At 38.6% G+C, this 17,548-nt stretch overlaps 1 protein-coding gene and 1 pseudogene across 18 annotated transcripts in view; both read left to right on the top strand.

Moving 5' to 3' along the window:
* Window positions 1–17,548, top strand: part of Rbfox2 (RNA binding fox-1 homolog 2) — a 305,574-nt gene that overhangs the window by 215,294 nt on the left and 72,732 nt on the right. The window lies entirely within an intron of this gene.
* Window positions 2,757–6,713, top strand: LOC105742640 (annotated as a pseudogene).

The raw sequence follows: 17,548 nt of genomic DNA, 5'->3' as shown, positions 1-17,548 counted from the left end.
CTGGGTCTCAAAAGACATTCTTTTTGCCTGCATTTTACCTGTAGCTGCAATCGAACCAGAATAGAGGAAGAAACCCACAGTACCATTTGTTTGCTTAAACAGCGTAAAGATAGGGGCAATTTGACCTATGAAAATGATAATCACTGGTCCAAATATTTAAAGAACTTTAGAAAACCTTAATAAGCACTGTTTAGATTCTCTGTCATGACCACCTACCTAAAAGGTATTAAGGTTACCTAGAAATTTTAGTGAGAAGGCACCACAGAGCTAAAGAATGTGGATGGCCCTGCTCCTGGCTTTCTTACTTTCAGTTGCAAAGTTTCCTGACTATACTGTTTAATATTAGCAACAGTGACTGGAAGTCTTCCTAAGTATATGCTTTGAAGTTTTCTCTCTTGAGGAACCAGAGTTTTGAGAAATAGGGAATGTATATATTTTGTTTAATTTCACCTGGCCTATGTTTTAGGTCAACCTTCAGTAAGAAGAATGTGATCTTCCCATACGTTTGTATTAATGTTTTAGTTTATGGGGAAAATCACATGGAGAACTTTAGGTTTATAACTCAGCTATTACTACTTGTATAGTATTTTAGACTGTGTGTGCTTATTGTTTGTTCCTTCACAATAATAATTTTGATTTCTGTTGCTTTTCATTCCTTAAACTCAGAAGCAAAGACTTTTATATACTGTCTCAGTTGATTCTCATAGCTACTCCATTCGGCATTGATTCCTCTTTCCATTTTACAGTTGAGAAATTTGAGACACTAAGACATTGACTTGTTCACAGTTGCACAGGTAGTACATGATAGAGTCTGGATTTTAACCTATATTTACCTATCTGAAGTTTATGGTATTTCACCTCCACAGAATAGGGTTATCTCCAGTACACTAGAAAGAATGCAGACCTTGATGTTTATCTTTCTTTCTTTTCTTTTTTTTCACAATGGCTATGCTTTCCCCCCACTAAATTTCTGTGAGCATCTTTGCCCAAAACTTTGAGAAATGTCTGTTAATTTTTTGAGAATTGTTAAGTAGGAAGTAGATCAATTTGACATATTTGACACTCATAGTTTCCTAAAATTTTATCTTTGCACAAAGTTTTTATAATGTGTCATGTGGGGAGCATTTGTATAGGGCAAAAGAGAGACTCAGAACACCGCCATCTCTTGATATTTTCGAAGGATTGATTACATACTCCACTTCTCAAATATCCAGATGCTCAAGTCCCTTGTATTAAGTGATGTATTTGCATATAACCTATCCAGTCCTCTTTATATACCTTCAGTCATCTCTAGATTACTTAAAAAACTCGACAGAAGGCAGGCCAGATAGCTCAGTGGATTAAAGCGCCTGCTTAGCAGGCAGACCCAGGGACCAGGGTTCGATCTCTGGTGTGCTGTGCTGGCCCTTCCCCTGGGGTGCGCTGAGAGGGAGACTGAGACTGCATGGTGGCGCGCGCCTGTAATTCCAGTGCTTGAGAGGCTGAAAACAGGAGGACCACTACGAGTCTGATCTGTAGTGAGACCCTGTAGACCCTGTACTAAATACATTAAAAAAAAAAACTCAACAGAATACTTAAAATGCCATGCATATGTCTGTACATCTTTAGTACAAAGCTTTTTTCACACATATTTTCAATCCATACTTGGTTGACTCCATGGATGTGGAACCTGTGGATTCAGAGGGCTGACTTTATTGGCTAAGTAGAGTAATTCTTAGCTATTTTAAGCAAGGAAATGGGAATGGCATTTTATTGACACTATTACAGAAGAAAATATTTTTATAGTAACATAACTAATTTTTTTATCATTCTTTTTAAAAGCTACATCCTGTCTTGTAAGTCTCCTTTTATTACAGAATCATAAATTCTGAGATTTGAAGTGATATTTATTTTATATATTAGGATATAGATCCAGAAAGAAATTGAGTTGTTCAAGGTCATATAATAAAGCAGTGGCAGAACTGGAGCTAGGATTGATTTTTTTTTTTTCCAGTTTGTCTCTTGTTCCTCTCCTTTAGGAAGTTCAGATCTTTAACAGAGATGTTTAATCTATACAAACTCAAGCATCAGATCCTTATGATCTTCATTTCTTTAAGAAAAAAATAATAATTTGAATAAAACTTACACTCAAGTTATCTTGGGGTGCCATTCTTTGCTGATGTTATTTTTGAATAAAGCTGGATAGTCTAGTTGATATGATGATGATAATGAACTTCTAGATGTGGAAAATTTTAAGTAGGGAGAAGAAACAGATCTGCCTTTTGTTAATGTTTTTTATGCTGAAAGATTGGAGCATTTTGAGCAAATGTGAAGTGAAATCTACAAATATTTTCATTAGCTGGCAGCCTTTTAAGTGTTTGTATATGTTCAGGGAGTTGTTACTCTTTTGTTTTTGTTTTGTTGTGTGTGTTTTTTGTGCTGTTACTGGATTCAGATTTCCATTTGCTACTTTTCTACTAGCTACTGTAAGTTGAGTATCTTTTCTTACTCTGAGACAGACTTTCCTGCTCATTAATAACAGATGGTATGTGATAGTCTTTTAATGGCTTCTTCTAACAGATTCTTATTTCTTCTCTAGGTTTGTGACCTTGTGAGAAGAATTAAATATTGCAATAGCTGGTTTGTATTTCATTACCATTTCTGCTTGAAGGTTTAGAGTCCATGCATGCTCTATCCATTTGTTAAGAGTTTGTACAAGGATTAGTAGTTGTTCTCCTCCCTTTAGAGTGCATTCTGATTTGGCTGCTATTGCATTCATGAAGGAGGAGGGAGATGGACAATTAGGCCTGTCTGGTAAATACTTGGTTTTTCTCTCATTTTGTTTTCTGAGAGTGGTTAGGCCCTTGGAAATTTTATATGTTTCAGGATGTAGCATAGCATTTAATGCTTTAATGCTGGGGTACTTATAGATGGCGCCTATACTATGACTAAAGCACACATTTCCTTTTGGTATTTCTTTGAGTTGCTTTGCTCCCTGTAATCTAAACATGTCAAATTTATTAAAGTATAACTACAACGATTATTTAAGGAATTATAATAAACTTTTCATTTGACTTTTAATCTTCTCAAATTTGCTTTTAAGAAGTCTCAGTGTTTAAAAGGAGTTATTTTAAAGAAACAGAAGTCTTGGAAAAAAGTCTTATAGACAATTAACCTTCTTCAAATTTATAATGGAACCTGGAATATTTAGAGCTTATGGTTGAAATCTTTGCAGAAAATAAATCATGAGTACTGGGTCAGGATGTAGATACTTTGAGATGCCTTCCACCTTTTATATGACTGATAATATAACAATATAAAGCATAGAAAAATAAATCAGTAATAGCAAATAGAAAAGAGGGTTGCAGAATTGCTAGTAAATGAAAGCTAAACAAATTTTGGAAAAATTAAAGCAAACAGGGATGGGTGAAGCAGGTTGAGCTAAAGCCTAGCACAGTCTGCTAAGAGGTGTGGGAGCCACTGTGCCCAATGGGCACAAGCCCTAAGGAGCAAAAGTGGACATAAGTGCAGAGGGAAGAGATTGTGTATTTATATCGTAACTACCACCTGGCCTTGCTATAGATTTCCCAATCCCTTTCCAGCTGCTATCCCCAACAACTTAAATTCATTTTATTTTAGATGTGTGGAAGATAGAGGATGTTCCATACTACCCTAGAAGTCTACCCAAAAGGGAAACCTGCTAGTACCATGCTTTTCTCCACCACACATTGATAGCGCAGTTGGGATTTTCGTAACAGGGAAAGACCTAATCAGAAAACAGATTATCCAAGGAAACCCACACTAGCTAACTAGGCTCTTCTGTGAGAGGCACTGGGACGTGATGTTTATTAGAAGTTGTAGGGAAACTTTCAGCATGAAAAAGACTAGAAGAAACAAAACCCACTAATGTTGGGGAAACCAATAATCCTGAGAACTTCAAAGAAATTTAACTGTAATACAAAGGTCCTAAGACATGGTACAGGGGATAGGGAGCGATCTCGGAGTGAGACAGCAAGATCAACGTGGGATTCTTCTGCGGAACAAGTGCGGAACAGGATAATCAGCTCAGCAACAAATGGAAGAAATTACTGAAGCAGCTGAAATTTGCAGAATGCCTAAAAAAAAAGGTAGATGTGAGCAGAGTAAATTTGGAGGTTATAAAGTCTTGGATAACAAAACGAGTAACAGAAGTCCTTGGATTTGAAGATAATGTGATTGAGTTTATATTCAACCAGCTGGAAGTGAAGGATCCAGGTTCCAAAATGATGCAAATCAACCTGACTGGGTTTTTGAATGGGAAAAATGCTAGAGAATTTTTGGAGAACTTTGGCCCCTGCTGTTAAATGCCCAAGAAAGCACTGCTGGAATCCTTTCTGTTTTCCTAAAGGAAGAAGAAACAAAACAGAGAGATTGAACAAGAAAAATTGGCATCAGTGAAAAAGCAGGATGAAGACAAAGATAAGAGAGATAAGGAAAAAAAGAAAGGAGGAGAGAAAAAAAGGAGCGGTCTCCAAGCCCAAGAGGATGCAAATCCAGATCTCCTTCCCCTAGAAGAAAATCTTCCCCAGTCAGGAGAGAGAGAGAGTGCAGTCATTCTTGATCTCCCTGACACAAAACCAAGAGCCAGAGTCCTTCCTCTGCTCCAGAAAAGAAGAAAAAAACTCCAGAGCTCCCTGAACCTTCAATGAAAGTAAAAGAACCTTCAGTACAAGAAGCCATATCTACTAGTGACATCCTGAAAGTTCCCAAGCCGGATCCCATGCCAGAACCTAAAGAACCTACTCTGGAAAAAAATTCCAAAAAGGAAAAAGAAAAGACCTGATCTAGATCTTGATCATGTTCCAAATCAAGGTCACGGACCCATTCTCACTCTCCTTCTCATATTTGACTAAGAAGGCTCCATAGGTCCCAATCAAGATCATATTAAAAAAAAAAAACAAACCACGATCATATTCACCCAGGTGACCAAGCCCAAGAAGGAGACTATCTCCTTGAAGAGGAACCCCACCATGATGAATGCCATCTCCTCCAAGGCATAGAAAGAGATCTCCAGTAAGACAAAGGAGGTGTTCATCAACATCACTGTCTGGGTACAGTTCGTCATCCTCATCTTGTTCCTGGTCACCACCAAAGAAACCTCCCAAGAGGACATCTAGCCCCCCTCGAAAAACTCATAGCTTATCTCCTTCAGCAAGTCCTCTGAGGCAAAGGCACAGGCCATCCCCGCCAGCTACTCCACCACCAAAAATGCATCATTCCCCAATACCCCAGCAGTCAAACAGTACAAGAAAAAGCTGTGTTTTTATGTCTCTGGGGAGAATTTCACTGACAAAACATAAAGATACTGAGAAAAGAGAATCGGAATCACCGGAACCAAGGCCTAGAAAAGTAGTTATCTGCATCTGAAGAAGATAAAGGTGGCAAAATGGCTGCAGCTGATTCTGTGCAGCAGAGACGCCAGTACAGATGACAGAACACAGAACTAGCTGTCTTCATCTGACTCTGGCTCCTCCTCATCCTTTGAAGATGAGCGACCCAAGTGATCCCATGTGAAAAATGGTAAGATGGGCCAGCGGCAGAGACATTCCCTTTCGTGAAGTGCATCTTCATCACAAAAGCGCCAGAAAGAGGCCTCCTGTCATCGTAGAAGACGGAGAAGCTCCCTCCCTCCCCTCCACCCACCAGAAGATACTGCTCACCAGCTCCTCCACCTCAGCAGCGCAGCTCCCCCGCACCACCGCCAAGACAAAGGACTCCCTCTCCTCCCCTCCTTGCTCACTTTCCCCAGAAAAAGCTCTCCTCCCATACAGAAGAGGTGCTCTCCTTCCACCTCCAAAGAGAAGGATGGCTTCACCCCCACCCCTCCCAAGAAGAGGGCATCACCATCCCTACCACCAAAGAGCTGGGTCTCCACCTCCCAAACAGAGAAGCTCCCCAACCACCAAAAGAGGCTCACCTTCTGTCTTATCAAAGCCTAGGAAAGGATCTTCCCCGAGCCATGCTCCCAGGGAGACCCGGTCACCACAACCAAACAAACTGCATTCTCCTTTACCATGGCCTGGAGCTGCTCAGACCTCATGTCCTCCACCCACTGGAAGAGGAACATCGGCCTCACCCCAAAGAAGGCAGTCCCCATCTGCAAAAGTACCAGGCCCATTAGAAGAGTCTCTAGAACTCTAGAACTTAAAAAGACAAAAAAGGCTGCCTCACTGAGCCTGCAGTCCATAAGATGAGCTCCATTGTCTACATTTGTCTCTGGGTCTTCTGAGCCAGCAGCCAAGAAGCCCCCAGTACCCCCGTCCCCTGTCCAGCCTCAATTGCTCTCTACAAACTGGTCCCCCACAGTGCTGGCCAGGAAGGCTGAGAGCCCCATGCCAAGCCCATCACCAGCCTGGAATTGTGATCAGGAAGTAGGTGTGAAGGAAAAGAAGAAAAAGAAGGACAAGAAACACAAAAGGGATTAGAAACTCAAGAAGCACAAAACACAAGAAGGAAGAAGCTGTGGCTGCAACCCTGTGGCTCCTGCTGCCCCAGCAGCTATTGTTGCTGCCACAACCACATCAGCACAGGAAGAACCTGAGGCAGCACCCAAGCCCAAGAAGGAGACTGAGAGTGAAGCTGAAGACAATCTGGACGACTTAGAGAAGCACCTGTGGGAAAAGCCTCTCAGATCCATGTGGAAGGCTCAAGTATCCCCACAGTCCTGGGGGGGGGGGATGTTAGTTAGGATATAAATTTTATTTGGTTTGTACTCAGTTCAATTTCAAAATTACTGAAATGTGTTTGAGCTTCAGACTATAACAGTTGTTGTAATAATTGCTAGGTTGAAGTTCACCATATAGAAAGGGGGGGGGGCATGGTTTTACATTGCAAAAGGTGTCCACAGTGTATTAGTGACATTTTTTCATTGACAGATGACATAAATTCATTTAGAGTAAAATACTTTAAGCCTTAAAAATCTCTTTTTTTAGAAAAAGGGATAAGTATTGTTGACATTCTTATTTCTTCAAATGCCCCTTGCTATTCCCAGTGAGGCTTTCCCCTTTTTCTTTGTTTACTTCTTATTAGAGTCTTCACACCCATTTGAGTTCTGTGTCCAACCTTGTATGGTTTGCATGCTTGTCCAGAATCAGACCACTGTTGGAGTACCACAGAAGCATAAATGGGTGTTCCAGTGCCACAGTCTTCCCTGTTGCCTGTGGAATTGCTTCTGAAAGGAATGAGGATTTAAGCCCCAGATTGAGACAGAAAAATGAAACTTGTTTTCCAGGACACTAGGCTTACAAGGGTGTGTGGCATGTTGGTTCAGAACACTGGAACTGGACTCTACTCTGTTCTAGGTTTCTTTTTTCTTCTCCCTCCCTCGTCACCATCCCCCACCATCCCCCTTTCTCCCTGCTTGTAAAGGCAGTTAAGTTGTCCCAGGAAGGATGGATGGATCCTTTAGTTATATGAAATTGTTGTTTTCTGAAATGTCCTGGCTTCATTCATATTTTTGTCTTATTCTTCCAATTGGGATATTTAATGTTCAGAGCTCTTGTATTTTGAAGCTGAAAGAAGGGCCCAGACTTTTTTTTGCGGAACCAGGGATTAAACTCAGATCCTTGCGTTTACCGGTCAAGCACTTATTCTACTGAGCCATCTCCCCAGCCCCTGAAATAGTGTCTTGATTTCACTGTTTTGTTTTTCAAACTAAAGCTATATTAAGCTTGTGGATTAAACAATAGATTTCTAAATTTAAAAAAAAAAAAGAGATGGTACATCGTAAAAGTAGTAGGTGTATAAAGGAAAAAGGAGTGTTTAGTGAATGTGAAAGAATGTTAGAGATTGAGAATGTGATTTCAAAAGAAAAGAGCAGAAGGATAGCACAGCAGAGTTGGAAATAGCTTCCCAAGTGTAGATGTTTAGGACCCCAAGCTGAAGATGAAGAGACAAGACGAAAGCGATTTCCTTAGCCCATGTTCTGTAGGAAGCTGAGCCTGAGCCACTTTACCTGCTAACACTTTATTGGGGAGAAAGATGGAGGGAAAGGAGGGCAAACGAGGGGAGGAAGGCCTGTCCAGGGTTTGTGGTGGTACTGCTCACTGGTTTTGCTAAAAACCTCTAGGGGGAACTAGGGTTTCTCTGGCCAGCACCCATCAGAAGAGGGTATGGAGGGGTATTTTATAGGCTAGTTTCTTCCTGTCTCCTATTTCTCCTCCTGTTAGTCAAAATTGGCACATATTGGCTACACAGCTAACTTGTTAGCATATTCCTTCCTTGGCCTCAGGGTAAAGTGTCAGTTATATGCTCTGCACAGATCTGTAATGAGTTCTTCGTTAGACCTCTTAAGTCTGGAATTGCCAGGTACATCACTAACCTGACTTACAGCCAGGGGCCCTGGGACCTCTGACTATTTGAGTAACTATTAAAAGAGGGTCATTGTACAGAGGACTGATGGAAGGCTGGTATTTTTTATCGTAAGCTCTTCTGTAACTATTTAATTTGCTGTCAAGTGCATGTATAAATTTGATAAGTGTAAAATTTTAAACAATGAATTACTGAACACATACCTTAGAAATAACTATCAGGAGATTTCAGGATGTATTTGAGAGAAAGATAAAATTTAATCTGTTTATATCAGAAAAATCTTACTGGACCACTTTCTGTGCTTCTATCCGCTCTTGTCTGACTTTCCCCATTGGTATGCTAGAATTGAACTGCTGGGGTCATCTAGTTGTCTCCGGTGTTCATTGCAGGTTCTGTTGATTCTCTCTTTGCATTATCTTTAGGGTATGTTGCCCTTTGTCTTCTGCCTTTGTTATCATACATGGTCTTATTATAAGACCCTTCAAAGTCTGTAGTATCCTTCTAACAAATCTCCTTGATTTTCCTTCCTCATGTCCCCTGTGTTTACCCAGACCAGATTTTAGTTTCTTCTATGTCAGTTTGGTTATTTCCTTTAAAAAAGTAACAAGTCTGGAGTTATTTGTAACAAAAACATTATTGAGAGCTTTTAAGCAGACACTGGGGATACAAGATAAATAGACTTGGACTACTACCTACCCTCAAAGAATCTGTGTTGTGTAAAAGCAATAGCTAGTTATAATACAATATAAGTGTTGTGATAAGGTATTAGGTTTGATAGAGGTAAGAGGTAAGGTAAATTACTTTTTTCTCTATTTGGGTGAATCAGAAATCTCTAGAGTTACTTGAACTACATATTAAAGATTGTGTACAAGTGAGCAGATGAGTTAAAAAAAATGCTTTCTAAGCAGAAAAATGTAAGGTGCCAAAGAAAGTGGAGGGTAGCACAATACAGTTGTCTTTTCAGGTGCTGTACACATTAGCCTCCCACCTGAGCCAATCCATTGTTTTCTTTCAGTGGATTATTGTAATAGTCTTCTAATGTGTCTACTTGCATTTGCTTTTGCCAAGTGATCCATTTAAAACCTCAAGTTGGACCACAGCATTTCTCTGCTCAAAACTTACACAAGCTGGTAAAAACTAAAATCTTTGCAGTGGCAGTAAGTTTTATGAGATTTTTCCCTGGTGTCACTTTTTCCCTATTGCTACCTTTATCACTCCATCTCTTGTCACTTTGTCCCTTGCTTATTTTAATCTGGTCATACAGGTCTCCATTGTCCTTCGAATGAGTTGAGCGTGTTTTAGCCTTTGCATATTCCCTTTGTCTGGAAAGCTTTCTCATCCAGATATATCGGAGGCCTTATCCTAAAGGAGTCTGATCAGGTGTTACCTATCCAGTTAACTGTAGAAAATAGAAATCCCCTAAGCCTCCAACCCTGATACTCCCTGCTCTTTATTTTTCTCTGTAGCACACCATCTGTGCATTGTTTTGATTATCTGTTGATGATTTTTCTCTTTCTACTGGAAAATAAACTTCATAAACATGTGTTTTATTAATTGTATTGGTTTCCAAGCAGAAAAATGGCGCATCTAACACATGACAGTGCTCATTGAACATCAGATGGCAAGAACTGAAGCTTGGTGGAATATATCTAGGCATGACTTCATACAAAAAATCTTTGGACTTGACATTGCAGGTTTTAAGAGCATTAACTAACAATACTAGCTTTATGTTTTAGATTCCAGCAGCTGCTTGGAAAGTTAAGTTTAAGATTAAGGAGAACTATTAAAATAGAGATTGTTGGGGCTGGAGAGGTAGCTTGGTGATCTAAGCACCTGCCTGGCAAGTGCAAGGACCTGGGTTCAATCCCTGGTACCACGTGCTGTGTCAGCCCCCAGAATTCCAGGCACACTGTGCTGGCCACCAAAACTGGGCATGGTGGTGCACACCTGTAATCCCAGTGCTGGGGAGGTTGAGATAGGAGGGTTACAATGATCCTAAGCTGTGTAGCGAGACCCTGTATCTACCAAATAAATAAATAAATAAATAAATAAATAAATGAGATTGTTGGCAAGACCTGGGTGAGCATTGTTGAGTACAGAGAATCGTTTTTCTTTTCCTTTGCCACAGTCCGTGGCATGAAATCTCTGAAAAATGGCCATTCATTTTATGTGTATTTTAATAGAATTCTAATGATTCCTTTTGGATGATTATGATAACTTCTTCAAGAGCTGATGGCAGCTTTTGACAGAAAAGTACTATCTTTTTACAGACTTTAAACTTTAGATGTGGTTGTTCAGTTTAGCAAGCATTCTCCAAAGAGGAGCTACTAGGTGCCTGTTATCATCCATTCTCTTAGTAAGAAAGGTGAGACGTCTGTGTTCAATCCCCAGTTGAATTAAGGGCTGTTTGTGAAACAGAGAGCATACGAGTCACCATTTAACTGTGGTCATAGAAAAAAAAAATGCAGGTTTATTTTAGGGGGGGAATATATATATATATATATATATATATGAAAATATATATAATGAATTTGCTCATTTTAAAGGAATGTGGAGTATGATGGAATTCCACCTGAACCTAGAAACTGTAGACTTCAAGTATATATTTTTTCCCTCTAAATTCTATTCTAAACCTAAGTTATAACTTTTAAAAAAGGTCCTGCTTTAACATAGAACGATATAAACTTAATTATCCATGAAGACAAAATACAGAGTAAACTACAATGAAAAGTTTGGGCAGAAGCATCATCCATGGATTGCATGTCACGTTGATACTGAACAAGATGGCCAACTGTCAGTTGAGTATAAAGACCTTCCATTTCCAAGGAAGGAGGAAGCTTAATCAGAGCAGCTCTGGCATTCTCTTGTTGCTGGTGAAAGACTCATGGTTCTGAGGTCTGCTTTAAGTAGAAGTAGAAGAAAGAACTTTTAAGAGGTTAAAGACATTAGATTGTTACAGGGTTGCTCAAACCTAACAGACCTGGTTTGAATGACTTTATTCTGAAGTGTTTATTTTCCTGTTTATTGCTATGAGAGATGACATGTCCATTTGGTCTGGCTGTAGAGGGCTTTGTGCATGTGTTTTGAAGATAAATGATTTGAAGACAGGTTTGCATTATTTTGTATCTACCAAGCCTATACCCTGCCCTTACATAAAAGCTTCTATCATTTATTGTTAATATAAGTATAGAAGTAAAGTATGTTGTGTTGCCTGTTTAGTTTTTACATATTGTTTGTTTAGAAGAGCTTAACATCACCCTCTCCATCTTCCATTCACATGGCATCCAACACACTCATAGTTGGGGTCATGATTGGATTCCTTATAACATGTGTATTTCAGAAGATTTGCATATTTTGGGAAAAAATGGAATAATCTATTACTTTCAGGAAGTTTAGGTTTATAGCAGCTGTTACTTCTCTGACCTGAACCCTCTCTGATCTCTGCATAACTACTCTAGGCATTTCTGGAGGCTGTCCCGTCCCCATCATCCTCTTCCTCCTTGCCAACCACAGCCTTTAACAGGCAGAGTGTGGTATCCAAACCACTATGCCGAAAGGTATGGGGGTCCCACTGCAACACATGGAATACTAATCGGAGGGGAAGGGATTTTTTATTTTTATTTTTACTATTTTTGCACAGGGTCTCACTACACAGTTTGGACTCACAGTAATCCTTCTGTTTTCAGCCTACTCAATGCTGGGATTACTGGCATGCCCCACCATGCCTGGACGTGGTGACAGGCTCAGTGCACCTGGGGGCGGCATGATACTTGCATTTTTAAACATTTTCTCTGAACTATTGTTAAGTATAACAAAACATAGTCATTTCTTTTTTTCCAGTAATTTTATTGATAAACAAATAGCAATGAGACAGTTTCAAATCAAATTGGTAGGACAGTTACAATAATTAACACATTGCATATATTCCTCCCAGTGGTTAATTGCTATACAAGATGTGGACATGATATCCTATCTACAAACACCATTAGAACAAATCATTCTATTTATTAAGAGAATGTAACTATATATCTATCCTAACCACTTTGAATACACAGATACAAAATGGACATTCATCTGTATCCCCTTTTTTTGTTAAGTTCCGTTATTTGAATATTATAGGTGTGTTAACTCAGCAAAATAACCTAAAAAAGTTCAGTAGTCCATAATAGTATTGGGTCTTCCGCTTCACTGGCAATGTCAGAAATTGTTGACCTGAGTCCCCTACAGCTCAACATAACAGCATGGCTTTACTTCTTATACTTCATTTTTATACTTTTCTGCTGGATGGTTAAGACCAAGGTAAAGCAGGACCTATGCAACAAGAGTTGTAGCTTTTGGGTCTGATAAGGTCAGTGAAATCCCCTCAGGATTTATCCTGAGATCCTGTACCTCAGATTGTCAGTGTCAGCCATGTGGATGAGTCATGGCCATTGCTTGGCCAATGTGCTCTCTGTGAAAGCCTGAGAGAATGTTTTCTCTCCATGTGACTCTCCTTAGGCACACTCTACATGTCATTTCTGCTCTCCAGGAACAAGGTTAAGAAATGTTTGTGAGTGTAGAACACAAGACATTGTAGAAGTGGTTCTTTTACTATATAGAATCTATAATCTATTTTACTGTTGAATGAGTAGCAGGAATAGATTGTCCTTGAACTCCTTATTTAAATAACATTTCATTTAAATTTAATCTATCTATCCTTCCCCCCCCCCCATTGATTGAACCCAGCACCTTACTCTTGCAACCTGGAGGGAGACATAGCTTAGTCGCTAGGCTAGTGGTACATTTTTTTCTTTTTTCCTGTGAGCATTATTATATAGTCATTGTTTTTGTATGCCTTTTTGGCATTACAGTCTTACACTAAGTTCCGAACAACCAGGTAGATGGAATTCTACTTGAATCTAGAAATGAGAGAGTTCATATAGATCTTTTTCCTTTAAATTTCAAATTCACCCTCAAGTTACCTAACATGTCTGGATTTTAATTCATACACATTGTAAATGATAAACTGGATTAGTTTTACCTGAATTACTTTTACCAGAAATTTTTTTAAGATTGGTGGACACTTAACCCCATACCTCCTTTCTGTGTCTGTCTGCCCGCCCACCCACCCACTTGCCTGCCTGCCTGCCTGCCTGCCTGTCTTTGCTTGGTTGTTGTTGTTGTTGTTGTTAGGGGATATTTTGTTTTTTGAGACAGGTTCTTGTCAGGTAGTTCAAGCTGACATTGAACTCACTGTGAACCGTCTCCCCAGCCTCCCAAATGCTAGGATTATAGAAGTGTGCCACCACCCCCAGCAAACGCTTTATGCTTTGCGTATTCACACTGTCTTTGTAGAGGTGCGATAAAGGAAAGCACTCTTATTTTATAACCTCCCCATTCTGATAGTATAAAGGAAAACTAACAATACAAACAGTACAGTAGGTATCTTGAGTGTCTTTAGGGCTAGTAAATGAGCACTGCTTTGTCTTACAGGTTTATCCATTATATTCTCAGGATTTGCTTAGGTTATCATTCTACAGATATAGTTTTCAAAATTTATTCTAATCCAAAGTTTCTCTTATCTTTCTGAGAAAATAGTTATATAGCTTTCTTTTGTCACAGACATCTGGGCAGAAGTCACTTTTGGTCACAGATCTGAATGATGAGTTGTAAGAGTTTTTTTGTAGGTAAAACTTGAAATCTGAAACTACTGAAGCAAATTCCAGAGAATAAAAAAATAACAACTTGTAAAACACCTGAAATGTAAAAATATTTTATTTCTATTATAGTACTAGAGAAATAATTTTAATTTCTATTACAGCATCAGAAAAAAATTATAGTGACTTGCCAGTAGTGATATAAATGGGTGAAATATTCTCTATAAATAAAAAAAGTGGTTCATGTGTTTGTTTTGTCATGCCAGGGAGTGAATGCAGGGCATTATACATACTAAACAAGTGTTCTACCCCCAACTACAGACCAGGCCTGTGAAATAGTACTTCTTAGGATGATGTTAATATAGTTAATGCCTATTTGTTTGTATTCATAATCCATTTTAACTGAGTGTATAACAGAGAAATTGGAAAACTTTCAGGATTTGCAGCATGTCTATTATCAGAAGCAGCATAATGCTAGATTATGTATCTAAGAAATAAGGATTGCCAAAGTGAAAAATTATAATGAAGCTGGAGATGCAAACAAAAATACCTCAGAGCTCTCCACAAATTATAGTTTATCCTAGAAAAATGAAGACAGTTACATTTGAGGCCTTTCTGTATTCACACATAATATTTGATGCATGGCTTTATTTTTAGCACAAATACCATCAGTTAGCTTATGTTTTTCTTATTCTTTAGATTTGCCCTACAAATCTTAGGCATAACTTTATTTTTGTCCTTGTGCCTCTTCACAAGTTAGAGTAGCATGTTTTAGATGCATAAATGTGAGTATATAAATGATTGAAATAATTTTTCAGAATAATTCAGGAGACTCAGAGAATGACCTTAGAAACAGTGTTTCACTTGCTCTTTCATTTAACACAACAACCTTATAAAGTAAATAATCCATTTCACACCTCCAGTATGTTGGAAGTCACCTATGATTTTCTTAGTAGAACTCTGCCTTCCTAACCCCACATTCTTCTTTGATCTGATACAAACCCATAGGTGACTTCAGCTGTTATTTGAAGCTTTGAGGCTGCTGTGGGTGAGGGAGTAGACTAATAAAAGTGCTGACTCAATCCTCAGGTTATTGTATTTTTACTCTGATGGACACTAATTATGATAATAGTATACAGAGAGAGTGTTCATTATCTCAAATGCTTGAGATCAGATGTTTTTTCTATTTTATTAGAGTTTATTGGGATTTTTTTAATTGGGGTTTTTTAATATTTGCAAAGATTTTATTTACTAGATACACATCCCTAACCCAAAAGTCTGAAATCAGAAATGTTCCATAGCCCAGACTTTTTGAAGATCAGGTTGGCACTCAGACAGTTTTGTATTTCAAAGTATTTTGAATTTTCAAATTAATCATGCTTAGTTTGTATTTGAACTCAAAATTAAGACATTTAGTATATTTTTGAGATCATATACCAGAAGACCACACATGATGTGGGTTGCCTATTACTACCTTGATTTAAAGGAAAAAGACCTCTTAATTCAGAAATTAATAGGTAAGTCTGGTTTGTACTCACAATAGCTCAACCAGCCTTCTTATATTTTGTTTGTAGGATAAAAAGCAAAAGCAATCATGTGCTTGAAGTACAAACATGTATGTGATTTCTTTCTTAGTAGAACTCTGCCTTCCTAACCCCACATTCTTTGATCTGATACAAACCCAAAAAAGAGCAACATTTTGTTCATTCTGTACTATGTCTTGTTAGACTCTCTAGCTAAACAAAACACTTTGCTAAGGAGTACACACATGTGACTTTCTGTCTTTTTATATTTAGTAAATGTTTAATACATTATTATTAGGCACTGTGCAGGATTCTACATTGTACAAGACAGTCCAACCCATCATCATGAATCTTTTAATAGGGCAGATAAGATACACATTTGGATATGTTGAGTATTAGGCTTTAAATTTGAATGTGTTATACTTATTGGTGGCACAAAGTAAGAACTACAAGAGAAAACTAATGATTCATTTTCTCAGGTGAGGTATACTTTAGTTGCTTCACCTGTTGCATTAAAACCAGAACATTTTCATGTAAACGTGGAGGTAAATTTATGTTTAGAATTAATCATATGAAGGGCCAACCAAACAGCTAAGTGGATTAAAGCGCCTGCAAGCAGGCGCAGGGGCCAGGGATTCAATCCCAGAGCCTGCCATGCCGGCCCCGCCCCCAGGTCCCACTGAAGCAGCAGTTGAGACTGGACGTGGTGGCGCGTGCCTGTAATCCCAGCTCTTGAGAGGCTGTAAACAGGCAGATCACTTCAAGTCTGATCTAGTAGTGAGACCGTGAACATCCTGTAGACCCTTCCATAAAAATAAAAAGAAAGAAAGAATCGTAAGAACTTTTATCTCGTAGGTTGTTTGGAGGCCATTGTACTTCTCTCTCCTAAATTCAGAACATCAGAATGTAGCCTGGAAATGAGCAGAAATCTGAAATTACTTCACAATTTTAGTAAAACAGATGTATCTTAGGGAAACTATTCAGATACTGCAGAGTAAATGAGATAAAATATGAAATTATTCCTGTGTCAAACTCATTTTCTTTGTGTTATAAATATAATTACTGCTGTACGTTTTAACAAAGTTTTAAATATTTCTGTAAATAAAAAATATTCTCGACATCCTAATAGAGGCAAGCATTTCCCTAGTTCTGGGGAAAGAGTCTCAGAGTGGCTTGAATTTCTGCCAAATGCACAATACCTAGGCCACCAGTAAACCATAGAATATGCTTTTACCTTTCTCTTTTCCACTGCTAGTTGATGTGTTTATTCAGTTGAATGAGCCAGCACTGTCAAGACTTCCCTGTGGGAGAATTCATACTGTGTACCAGGGTCTCACTCCAGCAGGAGCCGGGGTAAAGGGTCAAGGCTGAAGGCAAAGCCAGGAGTATGTGAAGGCAGCATCGAAGCCCCAGACAAGTCTCCCTGGCCTGTTAATCCTTGAAAACTCTTTTAGCCTTTACCAGCTGTCTAGTAGACCCTCCTGTAGACTCTGCCTGGAGCCAGCGAGCAGATCTGTAGTGACCTTTGGTACCTTCACTCTGCTCATTCGTCATCCCACCAGAATGAGAATTGTTTCTTTCCTATTTGTCTTTAGCCAGTGAACTTGTGAGAGCCGCTGAGCCAGTTTATTTTATATAGCTAGATAGGTATGGTGAGAATGCCTAACAATATAGAGGGCAAAGAAAAGAATTACTTTATCTCCTCCTTAGGACTGCCAGAATAGCTAAAGAGAAACATATTTAGTACCCTGACCTAGAGATAATGAAAAGGAAAGAAGTTACATAGTGATGGGAAACAGAGACTCTTTCCCTGAGAAATTTTATGGGTAGAAAACAATATTTTTACAGCATAATTTGTAAAAACTAAAAAAGATTTTTAAAAATGTATACCAATTCTTAGTAAATGTAAACCATACTCAAGTAAAAATGACTGTTGAACACTGAAAACAGTTCAATTTTGAAGCAGTATAACTTATTTTAAAGAGAAATAAAAATTTTCAAAACAAGATTATTGAATATACAGAGACAAAATGGTCCTTTATTTGTATCCCCTTTTTTGTC

Source organism: Octodon degus, unplaced genomic scaffold (genome assembly GCF_000260255.1).
Source record: "Octodon degus isolate 3935 unplaced genomic scaffold, OctDeg1.0 scaffold00064, whole genome shotgun sequence".
Taxonomy (NCBI): domain Eukaryota; kingdom Metazoa; phylum Chordata; class Mammalia; order Rodentia; family Octodontidae; genus Octodon; species Octodon degus.
The sequence above is the reverse complement of the archived record's forward strand: the minus strand, read 5'-3'. Positions and strand labels throughout refer to the sequence as shown.